We start from the raw sequence: 13,423 nt of genomic DNA, 5'->3' as shown, positions 1-13,423 counted from the left end.
TTATATATATATATATATATATTTTTATATATTATATATTTAAAAAAAAAAAAAATTTAAAAAAAAGGGAGAATGTTATTGGGTCCTCGCGGACCCCACTGTGTGTACGCACAGTGGAGGGCTGCGCGGCACCCACTGTGTGCACACACAAAGGAGCCGCTTTCGGCTCCCACTGTGTGGACACACAGTGGACGGCCACGGCCGCCACTGTGTGGCCACATAGTGGGGAGCCGCTAGCGGCACCCACTGTGTGGGCACACAGTGGTGCCGCGGCGCCCACTGTGCGCTCACAGAGTGGCGCGCAGCCAAACCCGCCTCCCTTCCTCCACAGCCTGCAAACAAAAAAAAAACATGGCCGCCTTGGGGTCTTCGGCCCAGCAAGAAAATTGTCTGTAACAAAAAAAATATGGGTTAAACCCTAGCCCGAGTGGGGCTAGGGCAAAGTGGTTTTAAAAATAATATGTTATTTAGTTTAGATAATATATATGTGAGAAAATAGAACCCTAATTAGGGTTGGGGAAAAATATGGAATAATATTTAGGAAGTTAAAATGGCTTTTGAATTAGAATTAAAATATTTAACATATATGTATATATATGAATTTTGATCATAATTTTGGATTAAGTATTTAATTATAAATATATATATATATATGTATATATAAATATATATATATATATATATATGTATATATAAATATATATATATATATATATATATATATATATTTATATAATCCTGGTTTTAATTTGGAATAAATAATAAAGAGAAATTTAAAAAAAAGGTTGATTAGACTATATAGTCATATTGGAGATTAAATTAAATTTCCTCTCCTATTTCCTTTAGCTTGATTAATTTAATAAACCTAATGACTAGGTATCTCTTGGAGATAAAATTAAACCAGTTAGTCTTACGCAATTAAAATTTAACAATTTATCGATGCTTAGTTCATTTCAGAATTAGCTCGAATTTAATAATGGAAATTTCATTAACGCTTGTCGCAAGATTGAACTTGTTAATTAATTTAGTATGTTTTAAAAAAAAATTTGTTTCGTTTTTGCCCTAAATTTTGGGCATGACATTTTGGTATCAGAGCAAGGTTTCCACACTAGGAGCCTTACTCACTTACATTTCGCCTTAGAATATTTTAAATTATTTGTTAAATGGAATTTTGAATTTAATTGAATTTAATTCTAAAAGAAATAAATTAATTGTTTTGTCTTATTTCCTCTTAGGATGCCTCCGTTGACGCGACAAGCTCGCAAGAGCGGGCGGGGTCCTAGACGTGTGCGCATAGAATGCGATGAGGTAGAGAGGGAGGCATCGATTCCAGAGGAGAACCCAGGAGCACCTCCCGAATAGCCAAATGAACCTAACCGTGACATTTTAGCAGCCATTCAGAATCTTATTAGCATTGTTCAGGAAAGGATCCCAACAGAGAACCCTCAGGTTAGGAGTCATGACTCTGCGAGTCATAGATCTGTTGATAGAGAATGAAGCAGGAGCCCAGCTCCGATTCCTGTAGAGAGTCAGGGTGGTAATGAGCCAGAGTCAGTGCATATGCTAGGACCACCTCCTGTGGTGGAACCAGTTTATTTTGAGAGAGGTCGTCGAGATCCAGGGGATCTCATCAGGGAGGTCATGCACCTCCAACCACCATCCTTCGGAGGTTCTACAGATGGAGTAGAGGTTGAGGCATGGCTTCTGAGTCTTGAGAGGTGCTTTGCATTGCGTTCTTACGAGAGCAACTTGAAAGCACGTGTTGCAATTCATCTTCTGAGAGGGACAGCCTCCACCTGGTGGAGATAGGAAGAATACAAATGCGGATTAGTTCCTGATACACTCACTTGGGAGATATTCACAAAGAGGTTCTAGGAGAGGTACCTATCAGAGCACTTTAGGCAGCATCGTATAGACGAATTTCATGATCTCCAACAAAAAGGCTTGTCAGTAACCCAGTATGAGAGTAAATTCTTTGAGTTGTTGCCATATGTAGATTATCTAAAGGATGAGAAACTTCTTGTTAACCACTTCATCAGGGGATTAAATGCTGGTATAGCCGGGCCTGTTAGGATGTCTGCCCCAGAGAGCCTTCAGGTTGCTGTAGAGAAGGCACTGATTGCCAAGGAATTTCAGGTTAGACCACAGGACAATAGGGATCGGTTTCAGAACCGAAATCCCGCACCTCAGACTTATGGATTCTAGAAATCACATTGGAAAGGGAACAACTGAAATTCTCAGGGGTTCTCCAAACCCCCTCCACCACAATAGACACCACAGAACCAGAAACAGAAGCCTCCATAGTATCAGCAGGGCTCCAAGCCCAAGCAGTGGCAGACTCAGGGACAAAAACGTGATCAGAGAGCACAGGGGCAGTACACACAGCCGGTGGGGACTCAGCAGTCCTTCAGGGGTGGGTACAGCGGATCCAGTAGGACAGGAGGTCAGGCCTTTTCTAGGCCTCAGGGTGCCCAGTTCTAGGCACGGGGTGCTTGCTTTACATGTGGAGCCATGGAGCATATGGCGAGGGATTGCCCTCAGGGACAGGTAGCAGGGAGTCAGCGGATGGCCGCTTCAGAGCTGATAGTTGGTGATATGGGCAGGTCCCATAGAGTATTCGCAGCGGTTGACAACCGCCAGGCTGATCATCAGGCCACGGTTATTGAATCTTCAGGTATAATCAGAGGTAACAATGTATCTATTTTGTTTGATTCAGGAGCTACTGACTCCTTTATATCTCCATCGGTTGTGGAGCATTGCGGGCTGGTGGCAACTAGGCAGGGTGTCAATTGGGAAGTGGAATTAGCTTCAGGGGCTAGAGTGTTAGTGGAATCAGAGGTTAGGGCATGTCAGCTGCAGATTGGCAAGACCACCACTTTAGTAGACCTTAGAGTGACTCCACTTGGATCTTATGGAATCGTACTTGGCATGGATTGGCTTTATGCCCACAGAGCCAAGATGGATTGCTGCCTGAAAAAGATCGAGTGTGAGAATGATCATGGTTCGCCCATAGTTATCACCGGGATACAGAAGCCCGTGTCTCTTCGTATGATCTCCACAATGCAGCTTAAGCGGAGCATTCGGAAGGGATGTCAGCTTTTTGCTATCACTATCAGTGACAGAGAGGAAGAGGAGGAAAAAGAAACATCGCTCGATGACCATCCTATCCTTAAGGGATATTCAGATGTATTTCCTTCAGAGCTACCGGGAATTCCTCCCCACAGAGAGATTGATTTTCATATAGACCTAGTACCAGGAGCCGAGCTAGTTTCCAGAGCACCTTATAGAATGACCACAACTGAGCTTAATGAACTTAAAATTCAGCTTGAGGAACTTCTTGAGAAGGGTCATATCCGTCCTAGCGTATCCCCGTGGGGTGCACCAGTCATCTTCGTTAAGAAGAAGGATGGATCTCTCTGATTGTATATGGATTATCGGCAGCTAAATAAAGTAACCATCAAGAACCGATATCCTTTGCCCAGAATTGATGAATTATTTGATCAGCTTCAGGGTGCCAAAATATTTTCCAAAATAGATCTGAAGTCAGGATACCATCAGTTGAGAATAGTGGAAAGTGATATCCACAAGACCGCATTTCGCACTAGATATGGTCACTATGAGTTTACCGTAGTCCCCTTTGGACTTACGAATGCCCCAGCAGTTTTTATGAGCCTTATGAATGGGGTGTTCCGTACCTTTCTGGACCGTTTTGTTATTGTGTTCCTCGATGATATACTGATATATTCTTGGAATGAGAAGGAGCATGAGGAGCACCTGAAACAGGTATTGCAGTGTTTGCGGGATAACCAGTTGTTTGGTAGCCTATCGAAGTGTGCTTTCTTTTGATCTGAGGTCAAGTACCTTGGACACGTTATTTTTGGTGATGGGATCTCAGTTGACCCATCAAAGATTAGGGCTATTATGGATTGGCCAGCGCCTACCAGTGTGACAGAGGTCAGGAGTTTCATGGGTTTAGCAGGATATTACCAATGTTTTGTCGAGGGTTTCTCCAGAGTCGCACACCCTATTACCTCTCTTCAACGTAAAGGGAAGAAATTTGAGTGGACAGAGAAGTGCGAGAAGGCCTTTCAGGAACTCAAGAAGGCACTTACTAGCGCTCCTATCCTTGTTGTACCAGATCCTTGAGCTGACTTCATGGTCTGTATAGATGCTTCCCTAGAGGGTTTAGGGGTAGTTCTTATGCAGGGTGGTAGGGCCATAGCTTTCGAGTCTAGGAAACTTAAGACTCATGAACTTAATTATCCCACCCATGACCTTGAGCTCGCAGTAGTAGTGCATGCACTTGTGAGGTGGAGACACTTCCTTTTAGGACATCACTTTGAGTTGCATTCAGATCATCAGAGTCTTCAGTACATCTTTTCTCAGCCGAACCTTAATGCACGTCAGAGGAGATGGATGGAGTTCTTGTGCGAATATGATTTTGACGTTCACTACATCAAAGGAAAGGAAAATGTAGTTGCAGATGCCTTGAGTAGGAGACATCATGAGGTTTACACCATATCCATGGGCACAGACTTGAGAGACCATATACTTCGGCACTTGTCAGAGGATGGATGGTATGCAGAGGTTTGTCAGGTATTACGTTCTCAGGTTACTCTAGAAGGGAAATATGTGGATTATTCTTTGGAGTCCGATGGACTGTTATGCCACAGAGGGCACATTTATGTACCTTCCTCCGGAGGGTTGCAAGAGTTCATTGTCTCGGAAGCTCATAGAGCTCCTTATGCAGTGCATCCCGGGGTTAAGAAGTTGCATGCTGACTTGAGGTAGTTGTATCATTGGCTGGAAATGCGGCAGCTCATTGCTGAGATAGTAGCTCGGTGTCTCGAGTGTCAGAGGGTAAAGGCAGAGCACTGCCATCCAGGTGGGTTGCTTTAGTCTCATGCTATACCAGAGTGGAAGTGGGATACTATATCCATGGATTTCATCATTGGTCTCCCTATGTCTTCTCGTCGCCATGATGCTATCTTGGTGATAGTTGACAAGTTGACCAAAGTAGCTCACTTTTCACCAGTTCGTACTACATTCACAGCTCCAGCAGTAGTACAGGTGTTCTTGCGAAACATTGTTAGACTACATGGCGTACCCCGCAAGATTATTTCTGATAGGGATTCTCTTTTCACTTCTACCTTTTGGAAGTCATTACAGGCAGCTATGGGCACTAAGCTCAATTTCAGTACAACCTATCACCCGGAGATAGATGGTCAGACAGAGAGGGTCAATCAGGTGTTAGAGGATATGCTTCGTATGTACGTCATGGATCATCAGACCCAGTGGGAGGAGTATCTTCCCTTAGTGGAGTTTTCCTATAACAATGGGCATCACACTTCTTTGGGGATGCCACCTTACCAGGCATTATACGACAGGCCTTGCAGGACGCCCTTGAGTTGGGATCGCATAGAGGATAGAGTTGCTATTGGTCCTGAGTTAGTTTGAGATATGGAACAGTAGGTTGATTTGATTAGGCAGCGTCTCAGAGAGGCTCAGGATAGACAGAAGAAATATGCCGATGCAAAGTGGATTGATCGTAGCTACTTGGTTGGAGATAGAGTTTTCTTGAGAGTGCGACCGCATAAGAGTCCAATCCGTTACGGAAAGGGTTCTAAGCTCGCACCTCACTTTGTAGGACCTTTTGAGATTCTGGAGAGGATAGGCCCAGTTGCCTACCGTTTAGCTTTGCCACCTAGCCTGTCATGCACCCACGATGTGTTCCATGTTTCAGTTTTGAGAAAATATATCTATGATGAGTGTCACCTTTTAGATTGGGATGCCTTGCAGGTGGAGTCGGACGGGCAGCTAGCTTTGGAGCCCATTCGCATTTTGGCACGCCAGAAATTGGCCCTTCGAGGTCGAGAGCTAGACCAGGTTAGGGTCCAGTGGGATTGTTATGGTGAGGTTACGGCTTCATGGGAGGACGCAGCACGTATGAGGTCAGAGTACCCTCACCTCTTTGATGAACTCCAGGAGGAAGTTCATGCCTAGAGGGGGAGGATGTGAGGCCTCACCTCGACTCAGTCTGACATTCAGTGGATTTTATATTTTAGACTATTATGGATACTTTATTTTGATGCATTTTGAGACTTAGAACTTATATGATTTCAGGATTTGGATAACATTGCTATGATTTGATGATTTACTTACATGCTTTATGAGATAGAACACTACATGATTATTAGATAGAATGATATTGCAATGATAGATGTCATTATTGAATTTGCAGGACTTTATTCTAAATATAGAACTATGATGTATGTTTAGTTTATGTGAATAGGGATGAAAATTGCTTATGTGAAATTGCTTGGTAAAAGTTGTATTTGATTTGTGCAGATGAAAATTGTATGCAAGTAATGATGTGCATTGTTATATTATTGAATTATATTATAATTGGATATGTGGAAGTACTAATTTGTATATTGAGATGCATAGGAAAATTTACCATGTGACCATGGAAAATTATGGAGAATCAAACCTAGACTTATGTATGTTCGTAAGCCAGGGTTTGTCTATTTGGAGAGACAACACCCCGTTTGTGTTGTATTTTATTCGTATTAGTATATGCTGCATGAGTGTTAAGTGTTAATTAAATTTAATGTGTAAAAACCTCAAGAGACAATCTCATGTTTTATTTTTGTATAAGTGTTTTATTTGTGTCACTTGACACGTGTGGATTTAAATTTAAATGTTTTATTTTGTCTCTTGGTGGGAAAGTATTTAATTTTAGTTTTCTTAAATAAAATAATGTGTTGTCATAAATACTTTGGGAATATAATATTTGGAGTGGTCAACTTATGTTTGACCCGAAAATAAACTTCAGAGGGGTTTAAAATGGGTTAAATGAACACCTAGGGGTAGTTTAATAGGGTTTCCTAAAGCCCATAAGGTATACCTAGGGGTTAGGGGTAATTTTAGGCAAGTTTCTACTTTATAATGATCTTTTTAATGCTTTAAAAATTGGCTTTTTTGAGTTGAGTGAAAATTGAAGATTAGAAGTTAAATCAAATCAAGATTTTTCCTTTTGGAATGAGAGTCTTTTTTGCATTTTTGCTTTCTTTCTTCTTTTTTGGTTTTTTTTTTTAGAATCCTGTGAGAACTCAAAGAGTGAGCTTCTTAAGGAAGATTTTTGAGAATAGGAGGGTAATCACCCACTCTCCATTTTTGGAGACAGAAGAAAATTTGGAAAGAAAATAATGTTATGGAATAGAGAAATTGAATAAGGGTAGAAGGAAAAAAAGATTTGTGGATTGGACAGCTCTTCATCAAATACCATAATAACCTTTGGGCAGATTAAGGTTGGTTTCAATTATTTTTAATGTCTTCTTCTTGTTTATGTCTGGAGGTTGTTTGTATAAGAAATCTGTGTTCTTGAAAGTTTGTGTTAGAAAATCTTTTGGTATTTTTGCTTTATGAATTGTTGTGTTTTGGGAGTTTTCTCAAGATCTCTTACTCTTGGGAGAGAAGAGGATCTTGAGGGTGGTAGCAGTGATAACCCTCGAGTGAGAGACTCTCTTTTGAGAGCGATCACAAGGGATCTTTGTCTGACCCTTGCTGCATGGCCTGTTTGTGCAATGGGGGTCATAAGGAGGGATATAAGGCTAGAATGCCTTTGGGGGGCATAAGGAATAAGGGGTTGAGAATTTTTGATATTTTTATCGTGCCATGAGGTGGCTTCTTGTTTATTTCATACTTGCAGTTCTCCTCAGGGTATTGGTCCACTACCAACCTTTGAAAATGTTCATCACCAAAGTGTGGTGCTGTGAAAGCCAAGTTGGGAATGTGTCTGGAAAACCTGTATGCATTGCTTTCTATGTGTTTGCCTGTTTGTTACCCGTCTAGGAATTGGTTCTCCGAGCTTGGGGGTGGCTACCAGTTAGCCTAGGTTGGGAGGTGAGCACTCCGTGGTCATATTTGTGTTTTCTATTATGCAGGAAATTCAGAGGAAAGAGAATAGGAACCATGAAAGAGACACAGAAGATTGTTATTGAAGATACTTAAATTCAGTTGCAGATATTTGTTTAAAAATTGTTATAGAAGTATGCCTCATTCATAGTAAAGAGAAGCAAGTTGTAATTTGTGAAAGTAGACTTGAAGTTTTATTGTTGTGACTATTCAGAGAAACATCCTGTAAATTGGTAGAATATCTTAGAGATGTTTTAAAAAAAGAAAAGCTTGTTATTTCTACTTCTGGTTTTTAGAAAAAGAAAAGTTAATTTGTGTTGCATGCAAAAGCTTCTTTGAATTATGGAAAAAAAAAAAGAGAATTGTTTTCATTTAAATTTTACCTATATTTTACTTGTGGCAAAATAGAAGTGTATTGATGCTGAAAGATTTTAAGTATTTTAATGAAAAAAGTGTTTTATGTAAATATTTTATTAGAGGAAAAAAAACAATGAAATTCTTTTTATTCCAGAAAAGTATATTGTATCTTTTAAAAAGTATTTTAAATTGTATTTCAGTTAGCATTGATTTAAAAAGCTTATATATATATATTACTTTCTGAATAAACTTAATGCCTTTCCTTTTATTATAATAGTTTAAAAAAAAAATTCGCATGTAAATCTCTTTTAAAAAATTATATATATTCATATTGAAATATTTTCAGCATTTTTAACTGTGGATATAAATTTATATAAATATAAATATATATATATATAAATTTATATTTATATATATATATATATATTTTTATATATTATATATTTAAAAAAAAAAAAAATTTAAAAAAAAGGGAGAATGTTATTGGGTCCTCACGGACCGCACTGTGTGTACGCACAGTGGAGGGCTGCGCGGCGCCCACTGTGTGCACACACAGTGGAGTTGCTTTCGGCTCCCACTGTGTGGACACACAGTGGACGGCCACGGCTGCCACTGTGTGGCCACACAGTGGGGAGCCGCTAGCAGCGCCCACTGTATGTCCACACAGTGGTGCCGCGGCGCCCACTATGCGCTCACACAGTGGCGCGCGGCCAAACCCGCCTCCCTTCCTCCGCAGCCTACAAACAAAAAAAAAACATGGCCACCTTGGGGTCTTCGGCCCAGCAAGAAAATTGTCTATAACAAAAAAAAATGGGTTAAGCCCTAGCCTGGGTGGGGCTAGGGCAAATTGGTTTTAAAAATAATATGTTATTTAGTTTAGATAATATATATGTGAGAAAATAGAACCCTAATTAGGGTTGGGGAAAAATATGGAATAATATTTAGGAAGTTAAAATGGCTTTTGAATTAGAATTAAAATATTTAACATATATGTATATATATGAATTTTGATCATAATTTTGGATTAAGTATTTAATTATAAATATATATATATATATATATATATATGTATATATAAATATATATATATATATATATATATATATATATTTATATAATTCTGGTTTTAATTTGGAATAAATAATAAAGAGAAATTAAAAAAAAAGGTTGATTAGACTATATAGTCATATTGGAGATTAAATTAAATTTCCTCTCCTATTTCCTTTAGCTTGATTAATTTAATAAACCTAATGACTAGGTATCTCTTGGAGATAAAATTAAACCAGTTAGTCTTACGCAATTAAAATTTAACAATTTATCAATGCTTAGTTCGTTTCAGAATTAGCTCGAATTTAATAATGGAAATTTCATTAACGCTTGTCACGAGAGTGAACTTGTTAATTAATTTAGTATGTTTTAAAAAAAAATTTGTTCCGTTTTTGCCCTAAATTTTGGGCATGACAATTAGAGTTTTGATATATGCTTTGATGATTTCCAAATTCCTAGCGTACATTAATTGGTGAACCCGACGTGAAACTAACCCTCTAATCATGTCTTGAGTGCCTTTTGAGTTGATTTGCAGGTCAAAAACCCAAAAATAGGGTAATGCAGGGTTTTCTGGAGACTTCTGCGCCTGTGTGAGACAACCTGTGCCTGTGTCCTACATTCTGTGCCTGTGTTAAAGACAACCTATGCCTATGTCCTACATTCTGCGCCTGTGTCATGAGTTCTGCGCCTGTGTAAAGTCCAAAACAGAGGTAAAAAGGTAGTGTTTTGTTTTTGCATTTTGCTTTCTATTTTTTGGTTTTTGGTACTAATTATCTATGCAGCTTCTTGGCATACGCATGGCAAAGACAACAAATGAAACTCCTAACATGTTTTATGCAGAATCAATAGTCAAAGAATAAACACCTCAAACTTCTAACTTGGGTTTTGCAGGTTGCCTTGGAGAAACAACCAAACTTTGTGTTTGCCATTAATGTTATAGGCACCTAGTATGATTTCTAAATAGGTTGGAATGAACATGTTTTTGCTTTGATTGTTGAGTGTGACATTGGAGTAGGAGAGTATGCTCTCATCCTTCTTAGGGTGATCAGAAATCTAGATCTTCGATACCATGCTCATTGTTTTGATTGTGTGTCACCTTTAGAGGGCCTACCTTCCTGACCATTTGCTTTTGCAAGCAAGTGACAATCATGAGAAGGGAACGACCCAAAGTGAGTATGGCTAGAATACCTTGGCATTCTAACTCACTATAAAAAAATACCTGATGAGCGAAAGCTTTGAAGGAAGGGTTACATGGGAATTGTAGTTACTTGGGAAGTGATGACCCTTGAACTCTTTCTCATATCAACATCTAAGTAGGACCTCATGGTCTAAATCATTCTTGCATGACTACATTTGTTTGGTATCTTGGTGGGCTTAATGTCTCAATCATGCTTGTGTGACATCAAGGAGTAACACTTAACAAAAATCCTTACTAAGCACCTTGTTTTTAGAGGCCAAAAACCCTTCTAGTTGCTTGAGAAGGACAAGTTCAGATACTTGGAAGAGATACTAAGTTTGCCATGGGGAGATTTCCATGGGGACTAATGCTTGGCTGCCCTGAGAAGTGAGTGTTGTGGAGGGGAGCCTGTGGGGTCAAGCATCTATGTATTCTCCTTGAATCTCATAATGAGTCTACCTCTCAAGTACCTAATGTCTTTTCCTACCATAAGAAATGTATGAATGAGCATGATTGTCTTGAGTCTAAGTTGAAATATCTTGTCTTCTTTGCTTGTCAAAAGTTGAATTGCATCTCATTTCAAAAACAAGGTAAATTGATTCAAAACAAGGTTAAACACAAGAACATTTCATCCAACAAAGTTCAAAACACCTTCAAACATGGTTGTCAAACATTCTTCAAAATCTTGTCTCAAGATGCATGTCACTTAGATTTAGGTTCATCTTAAGTTTGCATTTTGCAAAGTCATTGTCAACTATCAAGGTTAAGTTTCATCTAGGTCATACACCTTTGCATATCAATAAGAGTCATCCATTTGCATATGTTCTTTTGCATTAGAGTAATACCATTGTCATACATTCATATTTGCATACCCTAGGTCTCTTCATTAAGCTTAGGTCATTATCATATCATATTAGGGTCATTTGCATAGTAATTGTCCCTTTGCATATAGTGTCAAAACTAGGTTTTGTCATACTTGAGTAATCCAAATCTTTGATAAACCCTAAGTCATTGTTAGGAAGTCTGGACCTTATCAAACCTTTTGTCCTTTTCTCATCAATGTCATTTCGTTAAACCTAGCTTAGTACCCAAGCATATAGGGGAGACATTGTCACTTTGTCCTTTTGTCACTTGGTCCTTTTGTCCTTTGAGGTCTAGATATCATTTCAATTTCCCAAGGGTCTCTTTTAGATTTGCATTCAAAAGTTTGTCAAAATCTTGAAAAACAACCAAAAACATAGGTTGCATTCTTGCCATAGATTTCATATTCACCTATTTAGTTTGCATTTAGTTGCATATCATACATTATCATTGAAAAATTCCAAAAATATTGCATTGCATAGTGACATGTCTATTGAAACAAGGTTCCAAGCACCAATGATGCAACAAAGTTTGACGTATCAACTGACAATGCAATCAAAAAATAATCCAAGGCAATCACAATCATATCCAACCCAACAACAAGGCAATATCGATCAAACTCTGTATGATGAAACAAGTCTCCAAATACAAAAACTAGAGGAGAAACTAGCTCAAGAAGAGGAGATATTGGAACAAAGAGTGAAAAACATTGAGAAGAATAGATCACAAATGTCCAAAATGTTTCAAAAATTTCCAAGTCAAAATCCAAAGCTTGAGCCAATTGATGTAAGATCTCTTCTTGAACGATCAGACATACCAGCTCTCCTCTCCCAAATAGAGATGATGAAACAATTTCAAGAAAAGAGACAACATCAATTTCAACAACATTATGTGCCTTCACAACAAGAACAAGAAGGTGTTTACTATCAATCAGATTTTCAACCAATACAACCAATTGTTCAATAGTTCAAACATTTCCAATAGACACAACAATGGTCCAACATTTTCAACCAACACAACCAATGGTCCAATTTCAACAATATGTCCAACCAACTATACAATGTCCACAAATGGTTCAACCAATGGTGGAATATCAATGTCAACAACCACAACCAAACATTCAGAAACAAAGGTTGCATCACACACCAACCCAAGTTTCAAACATGTCAGAACAATTGAACCAAGTCCAATATCAAAACATGACATCAGATCAGGACCAACTTCTTGCCAAACAAGTTCAAATTCTAGATACAACTATGTCAAAACCTCGAAAGAAAGGTGGCTTTATTACAATGATCTTAAGGAAACTACCAAGTGAGTTCTTGGAGGAAGATCAAGATAATATAATTATGTCTAGCAATGCCTCGTCCCCTCATAAACAAATTGATTCTCCAGTGGCATATATCCCTACACCTTTAGAAGTTTCCCAAGAATATTCCATATTGTCCTCATCAAACAATACACCCAAGGATGCAATTACCCAAGGGCTATCCATAATTGATTGCCATGATAATCCAATTCATGATGCACATCCTTGTCATGTTTCAGAAATACAAGACCCAATGTCACCATGCACTTTATTGCCATTACCTATTTTTGAGGACCCCCTTCAAAGTCCCTCTTCCTCATGTTCAAGCATTTATTCCTTGCCAAAATCCATCACAAATGTTCAAAGTGCATCTCCTTCATGCCAAAACATTGATTCCTTGTCAGAATCCCCCAGGCACATCCAAAATCCAACCTCATGTCAAGAGGATAATTTAGAGCATGAAGAAATGTGTCTTGAAACAGATCAAGATCAAGATTCTGAAACCTTATCATGCCATCCAATTGTTGACTAGGATCCCATGTTCCTAGACACTCATGACGATTCCCCTATTCTTGTCCATCCTATCCAAAGCCCTATTGACACTCCATTCCCTAAGCAAGATCAAGATATCCCAGTGCATCCAATCCCAAATGATCCCCTTCCATTTCATGAAAAAAATGTCCTTTCAAATCCTATTGACACTCCATTCCTCGAGCAAGATCAAGATATCCTTTCCATCCTTTCCGATGATCCCA

This window comes from Cryptomeria japonica, chromosome 2 (assembly GCF_030272615.1).
Source record: "Cryptomeria japonica chromosome 2, Sugi_1.0, whole genome shotgun sequence".
Classification (NCBI taxonomy): domain Eukaryota; kingdom Viridiplantae; phylum Streptophyta; class Pinopsida; order Cupressales; family Cupressaceae; genus Cryptomeria; species Cryptomeria japonica.
The sequence above is the reverse complement of the archived record's forward strand: the minus strand, read 5'-3'. Positions refer to the sequence as shown.